At 40.2% G+C, this 24895-nt stretch overlaps 1 protein-coding gene and 1 long non-coding RNA gene across 2 annotated transcripts in view; one reads left to right on the plus strand and one right to left on the minus strand.

Moving 5' to 3' along the window:
• The window catches only part of LOC148109529 (uncharacterized), a 105160-nt gene extending 100579 nt beyond the window's left edge, over positions 1–4581 (minus strand). Inside the window, exon 1 of the long non-coding RNA XR_015725430.1 lies at positions 4274–4581. This is a non-coding gene — a long non-coding RNA (uncharacterized LOC148109529). The remainder of the gene's footprint in view (positions 1–4273) is intronic.
• Positions 1–24895, plus strand: part of RASGEF1B (RasGEF domain family member 1B) — a 528807-nt gene that overhangs the window by 441067 nt on the left and 62845 nt on the right. The gene's annotated exons all lie outside the window — the stretch shown is intronic.

Consider the following 24895-nt stretch of genomic DNA (forward strand, 5'->3'; position numbering starts at 1 on the left):
TTGGCCACTCCATCATAGGGAAAGATGGTGTGTTTTAGAAATAAGGTTAGTTACCAGACCTCTATCAAATACAGTATTTTTTAAAAAAAATAGGTGTATTTCCTTATAAAACTGTTTTTACAAGTTCACTTTTTATTGAGGAATATATTTAAGTCATGAAACATAATAAACCCCATCCCCCCACCTTAAGAACTATAATATTAACATTTCTGCTCTCTTCCAATCTCCTCCACTTCCCACCAGCCCACCCTCTATCCAGAGGTAACCATGCTTTTGGATTTTAGGTTTGGCTCCTCGGTGGCTTTATTTTAATACTTTTATCACATAAGTGTATATCATTAGACAATATGATACTGTTTGTTTTTGAGTTTCACAGAAATAGTATCATATTGTGTGCTGTTCTCTGCATCTTAGTTTTTCATTCCAATATCATGTTTCTAAGATTGATCTATATTGTTGCTTAAAGTTGTTGTTTACTCCTATTCATTAATGTATAATATTCATTATGGGACTATATCAAAATTTAGTCACTCTTGACAGTGAATTTTTGGGTTTATGAGTAAAGAATTAACACTCTGAATTGGGCTGGGGTAGTTGTCCAACAATCTCTCCAGGTCAGTGGTTTTCACAATTTTTCTTTGGACTCTTATCAGAAATAAAGATTTTATATTGCACCTCAGTATACATACACATATAAATAATTGAAACAAAGTTTAATGAAATAATACTATTTTTACCATGTTTGGTATACTCTAATATTTCTAATCCAGTCCATTCTATTTCATTCTTATTTTGTAACGTTTAACACTTAACTTTTTTATTTTCACCACACTGTTTTCATTACCCTTGGTGTTACAGATCACAATTTGAAAACCACTGCTATAGGTCTTCCAGTGAAGAATGAATTAGGAGGACAAAAAGTATAGCATGCTTATTTTTAATAGTAGGAATCTGATTGGGGTCAAGAAAAACACTGTAGCAAAATCCCTATAATGCACACTGTTCTTTATTATGATCACTATGATTATGAGATCTTGTCCCTCATATCAATAAAGCTCCCTTAATGAGATAAAAAAAAATGTTCCACAAACTTAAACATTTCCAGAAGTCTTTCTTTAAATAATTTTTTATTATGTTATGTTAGTCGCTATATAGTATATCCTTAGTTTTTGATGTAATGTTCCATGATTCATTATTTGCGTATAACGCCCAGTGCACCATGCCATATGTGCCCTCCTTAATACCCATCCAGGAGTCTTTTTATCTAAACTAAATTTAAAAAATTTCAGCACAATATGTATCAGAGGTTTTAATAGGATAATTTTTCATATCACTTTAGGAAATTTAATTTTGTCATGAGACAAGGCAAAACACTTTTTCTTTTCTTTTGCATAGGAGATAATATGTGGCTTTCCAGATTAGGGGTCAAAAAGCTAAGTCTTCACTTGGGCATCTCCCCTGTGGGTTTCCATCTCTAGGCAGTAGGCAAGAGAAACGGATACCATGAGGTCTACACCTGTCTCTCTCTACTGCATAAAGACACTAGGAAAAAATCTGTATTTTAGCCTCCTTAGGAGAACATTGGAGAAAAGTCTCTTCCATCTGTCCCCAAATTCAAAGCAACCTAAAAGTTCCTTTGTGTATGGAACTTTTATTAGAGATGATGGGGATTTATTAGTTTCCATCCCAATTACAAACATCGTCAAATTTCAAGGGACAAAGTTCCTTTATTGTTACAAGAGAATTCTAGAATGCTGGGTAGATCTGTGTGCCAGGTATCCTCACCCCAAAGAGGACAGAGTTAGAAGAACAGATTCTGTTGACACTTTCCCCTTCATGCCTCTCACACCCCGTGTGGAGAATGGGTTAAGGAGTTCAGGGTTGTCCTCAGCGAGGTACCCATGATTTTAGAATGTTCTATTTGTCTCTAGACTCTCTCTCTCTTGCTTGGGAAAGGAATTATTCTGTATTAGAAGAACTACTAATGTCCTCTCCAAGTAAAGCAGGAAATATTTTTAGGAAGGACTAAAAACATATTTTTATAATTATGATAACATTGGGTTATTCTTGGATCATAAATTAGTCTCTTCCTTCTTAACCTTTCTTTCTCTTTTTCAGAGATAGCCAAAAAGTTAGAAATATTTTAATTTCTAATTCTTTAAGCAGATTTTTTATTTTTCATGATCTTTCTTCCTTTCTATGTGATTTTATTAAGGAGTCCTGATAAGCAGTCACAATAGTGTCTATTCCCTTTTTCCCTTTATGTTTCGTTTGTAAGTCATTGGATGTTTTACAATTTTTATTTAAGAAACTGTTTATATAAGAGACAATTTACATTTTGGAAGGAGTCCTTAGTGATTAAGAGAGAGCGCTCTGGAGCCAGACTTCTTGAGCTCAAGGCCCAGCTCTTTTACCTACTTGTTTTGTGAACTTGGCAAGTTACTTAAAACACTTGCACCTCAGTTTCCTCATCTGTAATATGGAAATAATATCTTTTTCAAGGTTTTTTTTTTTGTAGGATTAAACAAGTTAAAACATATAAATGCATAAGCCAGTATCATACATACAGCTAGGTCTCAATCTATGTTATTCTTACAACTATCATCATTACTATATCATTAGACAGTTGTTATATTATATGGCAACCCATGACCTCCCTCTTAGTGCCTAAGAAGCTAAGACTGATTTTTTTGGTTTCTAAATTGGTTAAAACCAACACATTTTTTCCTCTCTGGAGAACAATTTGTCCAACATAACTTTCCAATGAAAGTTAGCTTTGTTTAGTTATCAAATAAGATAAAGTATATAAAGTAGTCTGCAAATCATAAGATACTATACAAATGTCAGTTATTATACTACTAAGAAAATTTCAATTTTCCAGATGCCATTATTTAAGAGAGGTCTTATCTTTCCTTCTGGAAAGAAATTTGAGGTGATTTTCCCATAAAGAATAATCTTTACGGAGCCTCAAAGATCTTAGAGTAAGATTTGTTGATGACATTTTTCATTATTGGAGTAAGGATTTAGATTTTATCAGATTTAAACACATTTGCAATCTCAGCTTTCCTTCAACAAAGACATGAACAGATTGCTGTCCCTTGTCTATAAAAAACAGAACAAAACAAAACAAAGCACTCTTGGTTGCAGGAATTGCAACAATTAATGTTAAATAAAATAGGTTTCCAGAAACTTCAACTCTCAGTCCATTTGATGCATACTTCGCCTAGCTAACTATAAGTAATTGCGTATCTTACGAAATTTCCTGAGAAGGAGATATTCAATCTGCAGACCAACACTCAACTGCTGGAATTTCTTAGACCGTCATCACACAGTATTCTGTCCTCCTTCAATTTCCTTTTGTACACACAACGCACGTACCCCCTAAATAAGACCTTATCATGGTATATATTGTCCTTTTCTCAGGCTGTCGGCCCTACACAATCTGACATTTTGTTATCAGCATGTTATCATATGTAAAATTATTTCTGGAGTATATTTGCCTCCTTGACTAAATTTTAAGCCCTTGAAATCAAGGATCATACTTTATACTCTTCATAATCTTTTTATAATGGCCAGCAAAGTCCTAAGCATATAATGATTGCCCTGGGAGTGCTAATTGATTGATTAATCGAAACTCATGTGAGCCTCCTCTAGAATCGAATGAGACAAAACCCACATTTTCCCCAGATGAAACAAGACCTCATAACAGGTTTTTCACTTTTGCTCAACTTCTCGTACAGGCTTCTCTGCTGCCTCAGTAACTTGCAGATAAAGCGGTAGAGAGGAGAAAGAGCTCCAGCTGGAATTTAAAATGTCTGGATTACTGAATGCAAGTAGAATATTTAACCTAGAGCCTCAGGTTTCTCATCAGTAAGATGGGAAAAATAATGTCTGCCTCCACATTTTGAGGATTGGAAAAATATTTCACATAAAACGCCTTACAGAATGTCTTGTGGGGGCACGATAAAAGTAGGCTGGTAAATGTCTACTAAAATGGAGATGCAGATTTGACATTTACAGGGGTTTTCTCAAAGACTCAGTATGTCCAAAACCAAGCTCATGGTCTTCCCCAAACCCGGTCCTCCTTCAAAGAATGGCTCCATCACCCATCCGCTTATGCAAACCCAAATCTGGAATTCATCTCTAACACCTGTCGTACTTTCTCCCGTACCTCCCACACTCAAATCAACACAAACTCATTATCTTTTGAGTCTTCCAACACCTCCCCACCCTCTACAACCGCCAGATGGTAGAAACTACCATCATTTCTCACCGGGTCCGTCAAAACACCTCCAACTGAGCTTCCTTCATCCACAGCTAGCTCCGGTTTCCTCATAGTACACGAACGAGCTTCCTTTATAAATGCCAGTCAGATCGCATCTTTCCCTTGCTGGCTACCGCTTTTAGAAAAACAAGTATTTGGCCCATAAGATCTGGTATGATCTGGCCCGTACTCTGCAGGACATTGTCTGTTTGCCCCTCCACATCCGCTTTATCCTTCTCCACCCCATTCTGTGCCCTAGGAGCTGACTTTTATGTTCTGCATCAAGGGGCTCCCTCGCCGTCTGATTTACAGCTCATTTGACTAAAGAAAGATGGGAGATGGGAAAGCAGCTGGAAATTCCAGCTCGGTATTTATTCCCCTGGATCTCTTCCTGCTGTGTTGCCTCAGACTGACTGCGTCTCCTTACAGCCACAGCTACAGTGACGTGTCTCTCTCCCGTAGTTCTTGGCTTTTGTCAATACTCCTGCTTCCACTGTGGTACCCAGGCTAGTGGCAGCTTTTCATTCTTTCCAACTTCGCATTCACAGCGGGTGCTATATGTCCCTTGTGGATTCCCCTTAACCTTACAGACGCCATTGTAAAGAGTCCCTTTTTCACCTGTCCTCAGTAGCCCCATTTGCGTGTGCCCTGTCTTCTGCTGGACCCCTGACCGAATCATGCTTCCCTCCTCAAGCCACTGGCCTTTCAGTGCTTCAAACATGCCATGCTTCCTTCCACCTCTGCCTAGATGAATCTCTTTCCCTAGTTAACCCTAATGCACCCCTCAAATCTTAGCTTAAATATTGCTTCCTAGTGGAAGCTGCTCCTGACTCCCAAAGTTGGTCAAGTTACTGTACCACATGCTTTCCTAGCTCTGTGAGATTCTCCACAGCACTTACAATAAGATAACAAGCGCATCATTTAAATGAAGTATGTCTTTGCCAAGAATGTAAGAACTGAGTCTGTTTTGCTCATCGCTGTGTCCTAGTTCCTTACATGGTGCCTGGCACATGCGGTTCTCAGAACGTAAATGGTAAAAGAACGAATGCGTTCAGTTTGGTGGCTGCTACCTAAAAAAATTCCTGTCTTTCAGTGTGTATAAGTGGATCCCATTTATGTATTTATTTTATAGATCTGTGTTCCTAGGCTAATCAGGAACAACAATTATTTTTTTATTATCTCTTCCAATCATTTCCAAAGCCAAGCATTTCAAAGTTACATTATGTTAAGAATTCCCTGACTGCCTGCTTGCCTCAAATGACTCTAGCTCTCTTCTTCTTCCCGTGCTCTTTCTCCTTTCCTTATTGATTAGTTTTCCCCTTTCCATTTTCCCATTCGTTCTTATTTGTAGCCTGGGATGCTCTCCCCTCTCCACCTACCCATATCCGTGTGACTAATTTCTTCACCTCTTTCAAGGCTTGCTCAGAAGTTTCCTCGATGGAGCCTAGCCTACCCACACTATTTAACATTCCAGAAGCACCCCTCTCTCCGAATCTCCCATGCCCTGCTCTATTTTTTGATAACTTTGAGCATCATCTAGCACCATTGATATTTTTATGACACTTACCATTTATTGTCTCCTCTATTAATATTATGTATCTAAGTGCCTCCAACAGCATCTGGAACATACTAGGTCTTCAAAAATGTTTGTTGATGAATTTAATTCATGTCCTTTTCTCAACTTTTTACTGGCCTGTACCTCGTTGTTCACATCTATTCTTTTCCCCACAAACCGAAAGGCAGTTATAGACTTTAAGATTGTCTCTTGACCCTTCCTCTCTCTACACAAAGCTTTACCTAGACAGAAATGGGTGAAGGGGAGTGGGACGTCCAGGCTTCCAGTTCAGGAATGAATAAGTCACAGGAATAAAAGGCACGGCGTAGGGAATACCGTCAACGGTACTGAAATAGCGTTATATGGTGACAGATGGCAACTGCCCTAGTGGTGAGCATAGTATAACAGAGAGAGAAGTGGAATCAATATGTTGTACTCCTGAAACTAATGTAACATTGTGTGTCAAGTACACTCACAAATTTTTAATTAAAAAATAAAGAAGAAAAAAAACTTTACTTACACAAAACTTTTTTGATGAAAAAATTTTAAAAGAAATCTCATGTGATTTAAAGGAAATGCCCTTACCATAAACACTTCTTAAATTATTAATTAAGCAATGTGAACACAGGAATCATGCTTTTTGGATTAAATATGCCACCCTCAGTAAATATTTTGTTATGAGAGCCATAAAAATGAAAACAAGTGTTAATGAAAGTCCATAAAGGCATAAATAAAATGCCTAATCTCTATCTGCTAAGCAATTAATCCCTATCTCTTCAGCCACTTCAGAAATATTGCTTAAAAAACAAATTTGTCATATAACGTAGCAGTAGAAACTTCTTACAAATTTGTACTTATGCAAGTCTGTGTTATATTCATCACTGATGTTCAGAATAATTAGTCAGGGCCCTGCAGGCTCCCAAAGTGCCTTCTGAATCATCAAACATCACATTCTCCATAGCATTTTAGGCCCCATCTTAGTTACTGAAGGTTGGTTATCCATGCCCTGTGTACGCGGTTACCCCCCAGTAATCGGCATAGTTCAACCAGTCAGTCCGACAAGAAGTACCTGTTAAATGACTAGTGTGTGCTCATCCTATCATTGTTTTATTAACCGGAACAGTGTGCCTCTGAGGATGCTAAATGCTGAGCACTTCCTGTGTCACTAACAACTACAAATATCTGGTATTCTGAAATGACTCTCATCCAGACGCGGCTACATGGCTGAGGAAAAGGAGAGGTGACGTCTGGTTAACATTCGTGTCAGTTCTCATCCCTTCACGAGGCGGCATCTTCTCTGAGGCATTTACCTCCTTTCTCCTCATGATTAATCATGTCGAAACTCTAACTGTTTTTTTCTCTCCTGTAAGGGAAGTAATAGTAGAAAATTTTATCGGAAATATTTAATGCACCTTTCCCCCCCCTTTTACAGTACATGTTAATAAACAAGTAATTAGGAGGTACAGAGGGGAAAACAAAGAAAAATTAATTCCCAATTCTCCCACATATTTCATCACTGAAGGTAACTGCTGTTAATTTTGGAATGTGTTTGTTTTCATGGGTTTTACACACACACACACACACTCACAGCAGTAATCTGAAACACGTCAATGGTGGTAAGCTAGAAAAAGAACAGCCTAACTGTATAAAAGTGACATCTATAAAAAACATACCTAAAAGAAAAAAAAAGAAAGAAAGAAAAGAAAGGATGAAAACCTAGCCTCTAGGCTAAAGGTTAACAACTGACCTGTCACTTAGAGTTGATGATTTGCTTTCTCCTAAGCTTAGGACTTTCAGGGAATTAGTTTATGATCCCAGGCAGCTTTCTTGGCAGGGGGAGGGTGCCCAGTTAGCCCTAATTATTACATTTTGTTTCACATTCCCACTTAAACAGCTAACCTTTTTTCTAATGGGTCTGGACTCTGGCAGCCACAGCTTGAACTGACGGAGCTGTTCTTTCTCTAAATGGCCTTTTGTGTGCGGATAATGACCCCACTCTCTTGAATAGGGTTTTTCTCTACTTGCTGCAGCTAAATGCATCATTGGAAAAAACAAAGCAAAGAGAAAATGCAGTAAAATGGTACATAATGGCCCCCTGGGATGGCGAGTAGGCTTGGCTCTCAGACTTCACACTTCTTTTTCTAAAGTTTCATATAGAATAATATTTTACCTGGGAGGGTGGGGAAGGTGGGGAGGGAGGTGGAAATTTGCACCCTGTGCCATTTGGGCTATGATCTGGGCTGTGCTTTGAGAAGACAAGCTGCCGCTGAGTTAAGGGGTGCCTGGGTCTTATCAGTAGAAATAGTGCTTTGCTTCTTGACTCAGAGCCCGGGTCAGAATAAGTGGTCAGAAAGATGAATTTCTTCCTGGTCAACCTCAGGCTTCTGAGGCACATTGGTCATTCTTGTCCTTGTGCTACAATTCTGTTGTGATACCTGAATTTACCACGTCCATGGCACGGGGGTGGGGGTGGGGGGCTTGTGCAACAGATGAATGGAAGCTCTCAGAAACCCCTTCTATATGTTAAAATTTAGAACTATATAAAAAAATTCCATAAAATAGAAGGAGTAATGTATCAAAGTTCACAAAACTTTAAGACAGATTTTGATCCACCTATTTTCCATTTAAAGTTAAATAAGGGGATATCTAGATTTCTTTGTAGTCCCAATGTATTTCATTACTTTGGTGTAACTTAAAGTCACAATAGGCAATTTTAAGGTCTAAAGACTATGTGTTAGTGAAGACTCCCTACCCATCCTTATTCACCGTCCTCTTCTGTTTACTCTCCTCCTGTATGTAAAAAGCACTTTGTAAATTACTAGACATTATATAAATACTAGCCAGTGTGATCTAATTACTCACACTTCTCTCCTGTAGTGAATTCCCTCCATGGCTCCTTATTTACTGGGTACTTACTAATTACGGCCAATCCGTGTCTCCCACCTCATCCCTTGGGTATTTTAATAGTTTCATTTAGTAAAGTAATGACCCATAATGGATTAATAAAGGGCAGTTAAGGATGCTGGGGTACAGCCCTTTGAAGATCTGCAGGGTACTCCCGGAGGCGAGTCATTCTCCCCTTCTTTCTGGGTGACTTAGAAGCCTCATCTTAAAGGGGGTAATAATAATACATATCTTCTTTTCTCAAACAAGATATAGGTGTGGCACATGTATGTGTGTTTAATATTTTTCACGTTTGGCCTCTTGCCTCAGCAAGAGAGCAAGAAATAGGACTGAAACATGGACAGAAGGAAGCTGAGGAGATCGTTTCCTCCCCACACCTAACTTTGTGGGGAGAGACAAATATTAGGAATTACAATACGTATTAGTTGAACAAGATCATTTTTGTTTCATCACAAGAGACTCTGACTAGGTCTTAGGCAAGTTACACCTTTGTAAAATAATATTAGTTTTAAAAATCCAGTGAGGTTTGGGGAAAGTTCAAGCAATCAAACTCATTCTCTATGAAGGTGTAGTCCAGCCATTCACGTGTCTCCCTACACTTCCTGGAGCATTTTTTGAGGCAAGTGCAGCTTTGCCCAATGGTTTTGGGCTGCAGCTGCTGAAGAGAAGCGTGGCACTAATGAGACATACTGATTGGTTTATAAACCCTGTCTTTACACGTGGACTAAGTGCCCTTTGACTCTTTCAAACTTACGCTTTAGATGTGACCTCGTCCTTATAACCCATATGAGAATCTGAAAGGTAATTAACGTTTCTGACACTAGGAAGGCTGGTATGTCTTAGAGTAATACTATTTTTTTAAAAGATTTTATTTATTTACTTTATAGGGAGAGAGAGCAGGGGAAGGGGAAGAGGGAGTCTTAAGCAGACAGAGCCTGACGCAGGGCTTCATCTCGCAACCCTGAGATCGGGACCTGAGCCGAAACCAGGAGTCTGATGCTTAACCGACCGCACCACCCAGGCGCCCCGAGAGTAACACTCCTCTTAAGTGCTCTTTGTTGGCCTATACATGTGTCATCATGAATTAAACCATTTACTAGTGACCTGGATCAGTGCAGACAGGCTTGGAACACTTGCAGAGCAGATAGTAAACGGTGATGGCTAAAATAAATAAGACCATAGACTAGGGATAGGACAATTACAATTAGATCATCACTGATGAAATAGTGACAGTCTATGTCACTTTATGCTACATGTGGAGTTCATTCATTTACGTAGTCACACATCTTTATGGAGTATCTCTTATTTGCTAGTCATTGTATTAGGGTCAGGAATACAAAAGATAAAGAAAACAGGATTATCACTTCTCTCAGGAGGTCACATTCTACTGGAAAAGACTGAATGTAAATAACAAAATAATAGCTCCTCTCATCCATCTATCCCAAGTGAGTTCCTGCTACTGTGGTTAAGTGATTCGCACATACTCACCCAGTCTCACAACTATACAGGGTAAATATTACTATTACCCCTTTTGTATAGATGATTGAAGTGAGTCCCAGAGATGCATCCTACTGATACAAGGTCCCCCAGTAGTAAGCAGTGCAGTCAGGATTCGAACCCAGACCTGATGCTCTTCCCCGCTGCCGCTGTATTCTAAAAGAAAGCTGTAAAGGGGGATCAGGAACCCCGGGGAATGGTTAGCACTGTTTTTACCACTTTGTTTTATTCCTATGTCCCATATATAACTACTGTTAAAGTTTGGTGCATTTCCTTTCAACTTTTTATGCAACTGGTTTTGGCGCCTTTTTTTCAGATATAGCTGTGATTATATTGTATATACGATTTCTAACGTGTGATTCTGAAGTCTGTCTGGAGGCCCTGAATATTATTAAGCAATGACAAGGGAAGTCCTTGAAAAATCATTGTTTAAGGGCTGTCATGGCCCAAGAGATACTATTTTTTAATACTATATTTTAAAAACATAATTCACTGGGAAAGTAGTCATTACTTGTAAGAAGTGTATATTATAATATAATAAGCAATTTATCTTTAGGAATCATCACGAAGGCTCACCTACATGTTGATATAACTAGAAGTCTCAGGTGTCAAAATTATATTTAAATACTTTTACATCTCGTGTTATTTAACCTAAGCAAGTGGAATTGGTGCATCAGGCATCAGAATTATAAATGCATTCATAATTTTAGAAATTTCCACAAATATTTGTCAAGAGCTCAGTAAGAGAAATGCTTCTTTTATAGTGCTAAAAATTGGGGGTGGGGAAGGGATTTAAAAATCATAATTATGGCCAGTCTTTCCATAAAGTATACGTCTGCTTAAATTTTAATGATGGTATAAACAGGAGCACACTGCATGCCATAAATACACATCTATTAAGAAGGCACATGAAACTCTCCTTAGAAAAATAAGGAAGTGGGTGGGGGAAGGGGAAGAAAATTTGCTACAGACTTCTAAACTGTAGCTACTGACTTTCACTTCAGAAGCCAATTCTTACATTTGAAACCCCAACTGATCTAAGCAAATTTTTAGTTTGCCAACTAATGAGTTTAAAAACGAAGCCCTCCTGTTGTTGCTTGATTTCCTTTCTGCTTCAGTTGTTCTTCCGAATAAAATGCTGAAATGCCAAGGAAGCAATTTTCAGAAATGCATTGGGAGCTAAACCGCAGCTGTATATTGAGATCACATGTAGGTGGACTTCACTGCTATTACCTAAAGCCTCTATAACATTCTAATATTATTTAAAGGCAGAAAAATCAATGCTTAAGAAGGGAACTTCTTAGCTTTGGTAGACAAAAGCAGAATAAAATTGCATGGTCATGAAGTCATAAAAAAGACTCTCGTCTTTTAGTTGTGATTGCCAAATTCACTCCAACCTCGCCCCAACATTGATTTGAGAGTAAATTTTTCAATACAAGACAAATTTGCTTAAATCCGATCCAAGATAAGCTTTTAAAAAGCAATCATATCAGACCCAAGCATTTTACTTAGATGATTTCATTTGGTCCTCATAACAACCTTATGAGATAGCTACCATAATTTCCTTCATTGTACAGATAAGGAAATTGAGATTTTCAGCAACACAGAGGTTTAAGTAACTAGCCCACATTTACAGTTAAGGAGTGGCGGGGGCTGGAATGTGAGCATAGATAAGGCTTCCCGAAGCCTTATTTTTTTGCCACTTCCTTGTTCAAAATCTCCAATGGCAGCTAATAGCCTATCAATCCAATTGATAAGAAATTAATGAGCCAGGATATATCTTTGGAGAGCAGAGAATGTACAAAGGCATAGGGAGGAAAAGGCACACAGTATTTTTAAAACCAGCTTTCACAAAAGTTGCTAAGAGAGTGAATTTTGGAAGTTCTCACTAGAAGAAAAAAAAATGGTAACGTATGCATGGTGACAGATGTTAACTAGACTTGTTGTGGTGATCATTTTGCAACAAATATACATGCATCGAATCATTATGCCGCACACCTGAAACTAATAAATGCTGTATGTCATTTGTGTATCAGGTCAAAAAACAGCCTTGCAGTTTCAGCTCACCCCATGGGCTGTTGGTTTGCCCCCATTCTCAGATCCGTTCTCCAACCTTCTCTGCCCTGCTTTCACGCCCTCTGGCTTCTGGTCAGGTTTGGCCGGTGGGAGACACTGGCAGAAGGTTGGAGGCCTGGAGGAGAGAGAGTCGGGCTGTGTCTTCCTCATGTCCTCCCTACGTCAGTACTTGTCTCTGGTAGTAACTGCGTCTTTTCTGTCACAGGGCTGCTGCTGCTCTGTGGGGCTGCTCTCTGCTGAAGAGGTGCTATGGGCCTCCTCCTCCTCCTAGTTTCCAGCTGCTTCAACATCCCTTGTTTCTTCCCTTAACCTTACCTGGGTTTTTTTGTTTTTTTTAAAGATTTTATTTATTTATTTGAGAGAGAGTGAGTGAGTGAGAAAGAGAACAAGCCGGGGGTGGAGGGGCGAGGCAGAGGGAGAGGGAGAAGCAGACTCCCCGAGGAACAGGGAGCCCAACGTGGCTGGGGACCCTGGGATCCTGACCTGAGTCAAAGGCAGATGTGTAACAGACTGAGCCACTCAGGTGCCCCTTAGCCACACCTTTTTAAGTCATTTCTTCATTAAAGTGGTACTTGAATTAGCTGGGGTAGATTCTGTTTCCTGCGGAGATCTGATTGATAGACTTTATCTTTCCTCCTTTCTTTTTTAATTTACTTATTTGAGAGAGGGGCGGGGTGACGAGGGGAGGGAGCAGACTCGCGGCTGAACAGGGAGCCCAGAACTCTGGGATCATAACCTGAGCTGAAGGCAGACACATAACTGACTGAGCCGCCCAGGTGCCCCAGAGTTTGTCTTTTTTGTCTTATCCCTCCCTTCTTCCTATACAAATCCATTTATTCTTTCATTCATTCAACAAATATTCGCTGAGCCAGGCACTCCTCCAAGGGCTGATGGTAAAGGACATCAAGGTGAATAAAACAGACAAGCTCCTTGCTTTCCTGCAGCTTAAAATAGTTCATGCCTTCATTTCTCTGTGCTTTTGTTCATTACCTGCTCCTCACTCATCTCCTGACAAGTGTAATTTTTTAAGCCCTAGCTCCAATATTTTTTTAAAATTTCAACATCTAGATTCCTGTTGAGCACCATGAAGGGCTAGGTTCTGTGCTAACAACAATTGGAAAAAGAATTCTAGAGATTTCACTGGTCACACCAGCATTCCAGATCGTCTTGGAATTTTCCTGCGTGGACTGCAGCTGACTATTTCGCCCCTTTGAAATGCTTGGTTCTCCCAGATGATAAAGAAATGCTTGTGTCAAGGATAATTTGTAGGACTATTATTTTCCCCTAACATTTCTAAATAGTTAGCAAGGTTTTTGTGCTCCTTTTGCCTCAGGATAGGAGTGTGTTGAGGAAAGAAGTTTTCCTCAGACAACCTGCTTTCTGTTTCTAGAGGTCTGAACTCTTGAGGAAATCATGGTGATAGAGAGGGGAGAGAAGAAGGTGGATGGAGGCAGGAGTTGGAGAAGTAACTGTAGAAGCCTCAAGGAAGAGCTGAGGCGCAGCCTTCCAGAGAGGTGTCCCCAGCAAGTCTGACCTCTAGTCTCTCAGCCAGAACAAAGAACCAGGGAGGCTAGACGATGGCCTGTCTGAGCTCCCTGCATCCCCTGGCCACATTGGCACCACAGTGCAGAAACCTCTGTCTTCAAGGTACAGGAGTAACAAGGTGCAAGAATACCATTAATCTTCTCCAAACTTTGGTTTCAAATAAAGTAATTACATACCATCGGATGCCGATGTTGCTTAATTTCCCAGTGGCAGAACATACTGTCTATTACTGTGTTTTCCAGAATTGAGGTCATGATGCTTAGTTGACATCAACTCAAACCTGTATCTAAACTTACACATGAATCATTAAATTGTATTTACAAAACCCTAAGCTGCTTATGAGAAATAAAATTGTAGTTCCCTGGGTACGTAGGAGTATTTCTTCCAGAAGGGCCTTTTGTTTTCTTGCCTGCTTGTTTATGATAGTGGGGCAGTGGGAGAGAAAGATTGAGAGAGAGAAAGAGACAGAGAGAGAATTGGCCAGATTCAAGAGGTGTTTTATCAAATCATTATAATTTAGGATAAGAGTTGGTAAACTATGCCAACTTTGGTATGACCCATGAGCTGAGGGTAATTTTTACATTTTTGAATGGTTGAAAAAAAGCAAAAGGAGAAAAGTATACTGAAACACATGTAAATTCAAGTTAAACATCTGTATCTATTAATATTAAACATAAATTCAAACGTCAGTGTCCATAATAAAGCGTTATTGGAGCGTAGCTACGCTTAGCTTTGTGGCTGCTTTTGTGCTACAAAGCAGAGTTGAATACTTGTGACAAAGACTCAAAAATCCAAAAATGTTAACCACCTGGCCCCTTACAGAAGTTTGCTGACCCTTGATGCAGAGTGAATATGGTGATTCTCGTTCCCAGGATTTCAACTTGGCTGTCCAAGAGAGGATCTAGTGACGTAATATCTAGATTTATTTTTATTTTTGTAAGGAGTAGACAAAGGTTATTACTCACTCAGGAGTAAGATTGGCATCAAAATAGACTGAATCCAAAAATGGGGCCATTTCTATGAGTCAAACAGAAATCAATACATTTTAAATGAACTTAGCCTGACACAGAAGTTCTTTTAGAGACATTATAATAGCTGCCGTTTTCAGAACTCTCACTGTTTGCCGCATACTTCTCTGACAACTCAATGTCATCCTGAAAACCGCCCTGAAAGATGGGTATTTTAAGGATGTTATTTAAGTGGAGCAATGAGTTGAAATATAAAAACCAAAAGGTGTGTTCAGTCCACATGAAACTCTAGAGGTTGGTGAACGAAGAGAAGTACTTCTAGGGGCGCCTGGGTGGCTCAGTCCATTAAGTGTCTGCCTTCAGCTCAGGTCATGATCCCAGGGTCCTGGAATGGAGCCCTGCATCGGGCTCCCTGCTCACTGGGGAGTCTGTTTCTCCCTCTCCCTCTGCTGCTCTCCCTGCTTGTGCTCGCTCTCTCACTCTCTCAGATAAATAAATAAAACCTTAAAAAAAAAAAAAAAAAAGGAAAGTACTTCTAAAGTACAATGCAAAGGGCTGGGGTTTCTGCCCACCTGACGTGAGGCCTGGTCTTGTGGCAGATAAAAAGACCAACTTTACAGAGCTGTTTTAAGGAATCAGTAACCTAACTTATGGAAAAACACCTAACCAGTGTCTGGCGAGTAGTGGTTGCCCAATAAAGATTGGTTTATTTCCTTCCTCTTTTTTATCTAAAAAATTTCATACTTACTGGGGTGCCTGGGTGGCTCAGTCATTAAGCGTCTGCCTTCTGCTTAGGTCATGATCCCAGGGTCCTGGGATTGAGCCCCGCATCGGGCTCCCTGCTCTGCTGGGAGCCTGCTTCTCCTCCCACTCCCCCTGCTTGTGTTCTCTCTCTCGCTGGCTGTCTCTCTCTCTCTGTCAAATAAATAAATAAAATCTTAAAAAAAAAATTTCATACTTACTAACATGTATGTGGGCTATGCATAAAGGAAGATTGGACGAACACGGCAGTAGTTATAAAGATGGCTATCCACAGGGACTCGGCAGTGGGTATGGGCAGTGGGTATGGAGATAGGCATGGGAATGTAGCTTCTCTCTATTTTATTCTTATATTGTTTTGATTTTGAAACATGGAAATATATTAGCTATCAAAAAATTAAATTAAAAATCTGTAATGAGGCTTAATTAGGGACCTATACATTTTGGAGCCTCTCCAGTAGAGGCCTACCCAATTTTATGATAGTGGTTTTCCCCTTACATTGATTTTATTCCATTCCGTTCTTTTTTTTTTTTTTTTTTTTTTAGATTTTGTGATTTTTTAAAAAGTAATTTCTACACCCAACGTGGGGCTCAACCTCACAACCCCAAGATCCAGAGTCGCGTGTTTCACTGACTGAGCCAGCCAGGCATCCCCATTCTGTCTTTTTTTTTCTGTTTTTAAAGATTTACGTATATATTTGAGAGAGAGAGAGCACAAGCAGGAGGTGCAGAGGGAGAGGGAGAGAGAAGCTGAAGCTGACTTCGCTGAGTGTGGAGCCTGACGTGGGGCTTGATCTCACGACCCTGAGATCGTGACCTAAGCCACAACCAAGAGTTGGTCACTTCACCAACTGTGCCACCCAGCACCACCTGCCCCCCCCATTCTGTTCTTTTTAAAAACGTACTTTGGACTTAACTTATTCCTTGATTTGGACACATAATACATACCCCATTTCTTTGTTTATACAAATAGCTCCTGTGGATAATGGTGATTCTTCAGCCAGTGGTTCAATTTTATACCTGAAACTTAGCTTCTGGGAGCTTGTCATATCTGGTTTTCTTACACTTTCATGTACACGACTACTAGTGGTTCAGTGCAGTAGCATTATGGGTCCGAACACGTACGCTGTAGGAGGTAAAATCCTGACTACTCATTGATGTTATACCAAAATAAATCATAACATATGTCAAAGTTCAATGACTTGTTTCCAGACTTACCAGAACATTTCAGTGGCTTGTGACAGTAGAGAGAATCAAGTCCTAGCTCCTGGACCCTGCCTTCAGGCCTGCCCGTGTCCTGATGGCCCTGCTTCACCCTCCGACCTCACACACCACCCGCAGGTCTCACATGCTGCTTCTCACCCACGTGTCTGTCACTCAGTGACAGCTGAGTAAATATTTGAGTAATTGATGAATGAATGACCAGTAAACATTCTGATACTGATTTAATTTTTCAGAATGTTGTTTCTCTTAGAGGAGAACTAGTTAGGCTAAATTATTTATGTAAACCTCATTCTTCTTAATCATTCTGTCGCTTTCTACATTTTTTAAACTGTCTCTTTCTGAGCCAGCTCTCCTGAGTTTAGTTCATATGAATCAAACCACCCATTGGTAAATTGGGGAAAACAAATTTCAAGGCCCACTGAGCCTATGGCTCGGAAGAGACGGAAGGAAGCATTTGGGCAGCACAGACAACCTAGCCCCCCCACGCACACAAGTGCACAGCTCTAGCAGAGTTTCTGGGCATAAACCGGGTGCATGGTCCACCCTGAATAGCAGTAAGCTCTCCAGAGCCTGCGACCTCAAGGATCAGATTCAGTTAGTTAGGATAATATGCAAGGCTCTTTACCAATTGGTCCCAATTTCCTCTTTTTGAGCTATTTTCCCCCTTGAAGCCCTCTGTTCCAGGTCGGTCAGTTTCCTGAAGCATATGCTCTATTCGTTTCTCCTCTCTTAAATCTTGTAAATTTTATTACATCTTAAATCATATTCTTCCCATTAAAAAAAACTTCCCTAGGTTTGTTTGTTTTTAACGTAGTTTGTTTTGCTTATGCCAATTAAAATTCTCTATGCCACAAAAGCCTAAATAAAACCCATCCCTTTCCCATAATCTTTCTTGGCACCTGCTGTTTAAACCATACCTCTAATACTTGTCCATATGTGCCCTAATGGCTTCCCAGTTGCATTTCTTTTATACATCTTGTTTCCTCAAATAGAAGGAATGTTCTTCTGAGACATAATTTGGGTTTTCTATTTCTTTATCATTTCTCAATAATGCCTACCACAGAGCTCGCTGGACTGCTAGGTGTTCTAAGGATAACAATTAAGTTGAATCTCCAGAAAGCATTTTCGAATTGGGAGGAAGAGAATGAACAGAACGAATACATAATATTTGCCATGATAGGTGTTCGTGCTTGGTTATCTGATGTCATTTCAACAAAACGATGCCAAGTATGTGTTATTTGCCTTATCTCTTAGAGGCGAAGAAACAGATGTTTGCAAACATTTAACGACTGATCCAGAGTCACACAGATAGTATGTGGCAGAGCTGATGTGAAAACACATTTGCTTGATGTCATAGTTTTTTTTCTCCCCTCTCTCTTTCCACTCGGTATTTTAACAGTGGTAACAATCTTTAAGACTGAAGATCATAAAATGTTATAACACATTCTTAGCTGGTAATTTGATGAAAGAAATTAGTTTTGCCTCTAAAATAGCACTTTTATCTTTTTTGAAAAATTAAATGAAAATTGCACGGGGACAGCTTCTCTTTATCAAATAAGATATGGAAACAAGGGGGAATCGCTAGGGAAATAAAGTCGATAGTTAAAAAAATAAAGCTTTGCTCATCTTCGTTAACGATCAAGAAAGTCCTAAGGTTAGACAAACTTGAGGCTTCTCAGTTTCTTGGAGAGCAGCAAGAACGTCAAGGCATATTTTCTACTGCCTGCAAAAGGGTCTTTCAAAGACCGAGATTTTTTTCTTCCTTTCTTTCGTCTTAACTTTAAAAGACAAACTAACATCGTAGCACAAGTGTAATTTTGAATGCTTTCCAAAATAAAATCTAGGCCCGAAATGCCAAGAAGGCAAAATGGCAAAAAAGATCTCATAAAATTCTTTCTTGAAACCCAGATCCTCTTTCCATCTCCAAACCACATTACCCGCTCTCCCTGCGTCTGAGCCTCCCTCTTGCCCTGCAAACAGAGTGTGTTTGTTTTATCATTTCTTCTCCATTGGGCTTTTTCTTTTTCACTGACTGGGAGATACCTGAGGGCTGTAGTGGGCATGCTGAGCGTAGGCAGACGGTCTCCGGAAGCTGCTTGACGCAGGCAGGATGGTGTGGGGCAGACAGAAGGAAGGATCTGTCCGTCCCTCTTCCAGCAGGGCCACTCCCCCTGAGAAACTTCCGAGCTCCCTTTGGGAGATGACTACAGAAAAATACATTTTATTGACATCTTCCTTTCCCGTAGTTCCCACCGCCTTCCCTTCCAGTGAGCTCTGGAAACTCACATGATAAGTCATACCCCTGTATGTCCTCTAGCTGACAGATATCATTCTGAGGCTAGATAATAAGAGGAAGGGAAAGGATGAGGGGGAGGGAAGGGGCTTTTTTGAGGAGGTAGAATCTTTCCTTACGTAGAAAAACCATTTCCCCTTATTCTAGCCCCAGGCTTGTTTTAATTTTAAGCTATTAATTTGAAATAGCTAATCGGTTGCCACAGGCATACACACATTGCCAAGATTGCAAAATACCTGCTCTTTTCTAATCAACCCCAAAGTGATAATGATTTATATGTATAATGTGCACTTAGCCTGAAAAGCCCTGGCACTTTCTACCCGGTGATTTGCCGAGATTATTCAGTAGGACTTTCTAATTCATACTAATGGCTGAGAGGCCCATGGAGGATTACAACATTTTCACGACTGAACAATAGACTGAACACACACTTTTTAAAAAACAAAAAACAAACCCCACAAACTTTAGGAAGAGACTCCACAAAGCTTATTTTACCCATTTATTTGGACAAGTGTCATTTTGCTTTAAATGTTTATCATTCTCAATGGGGTACGAGTGGAAATGTCCTAGAAGCCCCCAAAGAGAAGTAAGGTTTACATAGCATGAGCTTTCATTGCTGCTCTGATACCAAATATTTACTGGGAAGCAGGATGGGTTTCTTCATTTAAATGAGAATTATTTGGTTTGGCTTAATGAAGCAAGAATTAACTGTTAGCTGTATCACTTAACCCACTGCTGTGATGTATTTATCTTTATTAAGGAAACCTAATACATTCTTGGCAGGTCACAGCAACACTTCACATCTGAGGGAATTGGTAGGAAAGAAGACCATCGGTTCTAATGAAATGACAGCAGGAATTTGAGCAGTGTGGAGTAAGAGTATTGAAATGTTACCGCCATCCCAATCAGAGCTTGCGTACTGTCTTCTACCCAAATGCCAATCTATTCTTCACTAACCTTGCAAAACAGTGTCTTGACCACCCCCTTGAGTCCCACTCCGGGAATTCCGTTCCTATAATGGGGTGCTCTCTCAAGGGAAAGTACAGCATCGTTAAGTGCCAAACCTGGCGTAGCAACTTCTCTGGTGTTCTGCCATTCAAGTCAACTGCAGTGTTGACCCAAGCGAGATTATGAAATTATCTTGGGAACATCATAATCCTAGGGAACAGGGTTGCAAAAAGATTGGCTTCCACTTGCTTGAATTTGACTTATCTTTTCCAAAAGCCTTTCTCAAACTAAGGTGTATTTAATATCGTGATTAAAATATACTCAACATTCAAATGAAATTTCCGAGGCAAATATTTTTATTATTGTGTCATTATAGAGAAAAAAGGGGGTGACAAACAAGAGAAGTAACCGGGGGTTAGTTTTTCAAATAAAAATTCTACTTGATATGCTACTTTACAATAGTGCTGAGTGACTGCCTCTCCGAGATCTCAATATATTTTACCAAAAGAATCCTTTTATTATTGGTGTCTCAGTTTCTAAATTTTGAAACTTCAAAGATATGTGTTTTTTTCCCCAGTAATGAGATAATCCTTTTATTTTTATAGCAGATCCGTAAAACATCATTGTGGTAGAATGATTATGTTTATCCCTTTCTATGGATCCTTGTTGCTGTTTCCTAACCTACTATTTCAAGAGAGAAAGAAACTGCCTGGAATGGATAAGGAACGTGAACACCTTCGGGCCCCCTTCTCTTGACGGGACTTGTTTTCCATTCGGTGTTGGAAACATGGAAAACAGGCAGAAGAATAAGGAATTCACTTGTATTGCGTATCACTGCAGTTGCCAGTGTGTAAAGTGAATCAGTTGGACCTCAGGTGCAATCCTTGCCCAATACTATTTGGATGGTTATAGACCAAACAAGTCTGGCCTCGGCATGTCCACAGAACACACAGATGTCCTGAGAAGTAGTATTGGTAACTCAGTTTCTCACATCCAATACCGAACAAATCCCTAGTTGTGTAGTTAAGGGGACTCAATGTGTTCCTTACGGAAGCCCTGTAGTTCTGCTGCAAGGTTTCTCTCTTCTGGTTATCACAGTCGTACTAACCGAAGTAATTCCATCCTAATGTGCCTGTTACCTATCAAGAGGGATGTCATGGTACTTTTCCCCCACGGGGGGATGGCTTCTGTGGGTAAGACACGCACACACATCTGGGTTGTCACATACTCCAGAAACCTGGTGGGTTTTACTGTAAATGCTCTAAACGTACAGTTGCCAGTTTTAGGGTGTGTGAGTGTGTGGGAAACTGTCCATCAAAAATGGAGCTTAACTTTTCCTGTGCCTCTTGCTATTGAAATACAATTTTTTTTTTCTCTGCTGTAAGCTCAGAAGTGGAGTGGAACAAGTTAATTAACACACTGGTGGCTTAATATTTTTAGCCCCTGTTATGCAAACAATCAGCACTTCGTTTCCAATCAGCACCTTCTCTGGAGCGTGTTTTTGTGAAGCTCATATGGAGCCAAAGAAAGATTCTTTAAAAAACAAAATAATTTCTTCTAAGCTCTTTCTGCCGTGTCTTTTAAGATACGAAGGCAACAATTCCATGGGCTATTCATTAATAATTTAACCCCTTGGGTGCCTGGGTGACTCCGTCGTTAAGCGTCTGCCTTCAGCTCAGGTCATAATCCCAGGGTCCTGGGATGGAGCCCGTCACTGGGTTCCCTGCCTGGGGAGCCTGCTTTCTGCCCCTCCCTCTGCCTGCTGCTCCCCCTGCTGTGCTCTCTTTCTCTCTGTCAAATAAATAAAATCTTTAAAAATAAGTTTTTAAAATAAAATAATTTTTTTAAATAAAATAATTTTTTAAAATTTAAAATAATAATTTAACCCATCTATAATACTGTGGAAAGTGTCAGGGAACATCACCTTTTGTAAGGACATAACTAGAAAATAGCTTTATCAGCAGGCATCAGCTCTGTGTCTTTACCTATCCACAGAGATTGGACAGTGCCCGCCAGCAATCTCTGAATCCTGAGGAATAAATAACAACAAAATCCTTCATAGGTTTTTTTTTAGGTTATTTTTGGCCCTTGATGTCCTAGATATAGAAATATGCAGGAAGAGATTTATTTGTACATTGAACTCTTTGCTCTGCGTGGAATTATTCAAAGAATTATTTTAAAACTAAAATATTTTACTATACAAGGAGTGAGAGTGCAATCATGGAATGTTCCTCTTCTAGAAGTTGCTAACTGGCAATCCCTGCTAACTGCCTGCAAACATGCTTTTTGTGGTCTCTGTGTTTTTCTATCAATTGACCTAGGAGCCATTTTATGCAAACCGGAAATTTCACATAGAAAAATTTAGGGATTAAAAACAATCTGTCAGTAGCAGGGCTGCACTACCCGTAGGTAGGAGCTGAGTAGCAACTGCCCCCTTTAGATGGGGCTTAGGCCCTCCAGTAGATGAGGGGTGCACTCCCTCATATCAGGAATAAAGCTTTTAGTTGCCCCTTTAGGGCAGCATGGGACACCATTTTGCCACATTTCTTTGCAAATCACAAATCAAATCCTACGGTAGGTTTGCCAAGGACATTTGCTTTTGTGATCACTGCTCTTGACGAAGACTTTTTTGATATCATAATCTTTATTAGGAATCATAAAGAGGGGCGCCTGGGTGGCGCAGCCATTAAGCGTCTGCCTTCGGCTCAGGGCGTGATCCTGGCGTTCTGGGATCGAGCCCCACATCAGGCTCCTCTGCTGGGAGCCTGCTTCTCTCTCTCCCACTCCCCCTGCTTGTGTTCCCTCTCTCACTGGCTCTCTCTCTCTGTCAAATAAATAAATAAATAAATCTTTAAAAAATTAAAAAAAAAAAGGAACCATAAAGAGAAAGTATGATAATGTTTTCTGAGCTCCTTAGGGACCTTCCTTTTCAGGAAGATGAACCATCATTCATTAAACACCCATCATGTGCCAGGCACCTTTCTTCTCCTATCTCAGGGGATCATTGCAACTCTCTCAAGGGGGTATTTTATAGGCAAGGGAAGTGGAGCTCAGAGAGACTAAGTAATTTGCCGAAGATCACACAGCTCTTAGCTGGCAGAACTAAATCGCATTTCTAGGCCTGCGCAGTTCCAAAGCCCAGACTCCTTTACTAAACCTTCCAAAGATTTCGGATGACTCCATAAAAATCTCATACCTCTTACCACATCCCTGTTCAGGATGAGGAATTGAATCAGAGAGGTGGAAGAGGGAAAGGGAAATTTTTAAGCTTTTTTTTACTTCTCAATGGCTATGTCATCATTTCCTTATTAGGACGGCAGTAAAATTACCTATTTTGGTTTCTGTAATTCCTCAGGAGCTGTGAAACTTAAACTTATGTGCAGCTCCTGTAGGCTGCTAGAAGGTTGGCATCCACAGGCTTCTGTTTTTTTCCCTGGCTGTATAGACTCACTCCTCACTTGCTGCACAGCTGTACGGAGCTCAAATTGTAATAAAAGTGGTTTAGTGCAAACCATACATACATAATGGTCTTTGATTTCCCCCTAGGCTTTGAAAATCTCTCTTAATTATCTGCCTGTACGCTTGGAATTTCTTTGCCAAGTCTATCTTCATTTACTGAAGTGTCTCCAGAGCACCACTTTTAGAGGAATTTCTTCAGAAGTGGAAACTGGCCCCAAGCCCTCGTGCTGGGGAAGGTCAATGCAAACGATAAAGTTGACTTGAAAACTTACTCCAGTGAGGCAGTCACTTAAGGAGTGGGAGTCTGGGCCCACTCTGTAGGAAATGCCGTAAAAATAGGAGTAAGGAAGGCAAAGGAGAACAGGCCAGACCTGGGGGAAATAACAATTTAGTCGAGTCGATTCTTTGGGTAGAGAAGGAGGCCTTCCTTCTGCTCCAGATTCCTGCTGTCCCAACACAGTTATACCACCTTCCCGACACCTCCGTTCAGAGCCTTTCATCCGTCAGTTACCCATTCAAGCCATCTTTGAGCACCTGTATTAAATGGCGCCTCTCCGTTCCTCTCTACCCCCTTGCCCACTGTACTCTTTCCTTTGCATACCGATCATGGCACATTATATTATATTTTCAGTTGTTGTATATGTTATTTGTCTCTCTCACCTGCATGGAAGCTGTCTGAGCCCAAGAACATGATCTGTTTTGTTTACTGCTATACCCTTAGGACTTTGTGCAGGACACATAGTAGGAATTCAGTAAATATAAGTTATTGAATTTTCAATACATACTTTGGATCTAAAAGTGAGTAAGACGTGGTTTCTACCTTCAGGCATTCATAGATCTTTTTTTATTCATGGGTTTTGGGGTTTTTTTAGAGAGATAGATATAAACATAAATGCAACTCGTACTATACCTTGACTTGTATATTGCTTGTAAAGCAGAGGTGCTTTGACTAATTAGCATTGGATTCCATGGGTGTAATGGTTAATTCTATGTGTCAACTTGACTGGGTCACAGAGTACACAGATATTTGGTCAAACATTACTCTGGCTATGTCTGTGAGGGTGTTTTAGATGAGATTAACATTTGAACCAGACGATGGAGTAAACTGTCTTTGCTAATGTGGGTGGGCCTTGTCCGATCAGTTGAAGGCCTGAAAAGAACAAAAAGACTGACACCATATTGCTACCACCACACCAGCCCCTCATTCCCTAGGAGTAAGAGGGGACCCCTCCTGCCTGACTGCTTTGACATTGGTCTGTTCAATTCTTCAGACTCAGAAACATCAGCTCTCGGGTCTGAAGCCTGCCAGCTTTCAGACTAGAACTTACACCATCAGCTCTCAGGCCTACAGATTCTGGCTGAAACTACACATTAGCTCTCCTGAGTCTCCAGCGTGCCAGCTG

The sequence above is a fragment of the Ursus americanus genome, chromosome 8, assembly GCF_024610735.1.
Source record: "Ursus americanus isolate L20-20 chromosome 8, mUrsAme1.1.p, whole genome shotgun sequence".
NCBI classification, from domain to species: Eukaryota; Metazoa; Chordata; class Mammalia; order Carnivora; family Ursidae; genus Ursus; species Ursus americanus.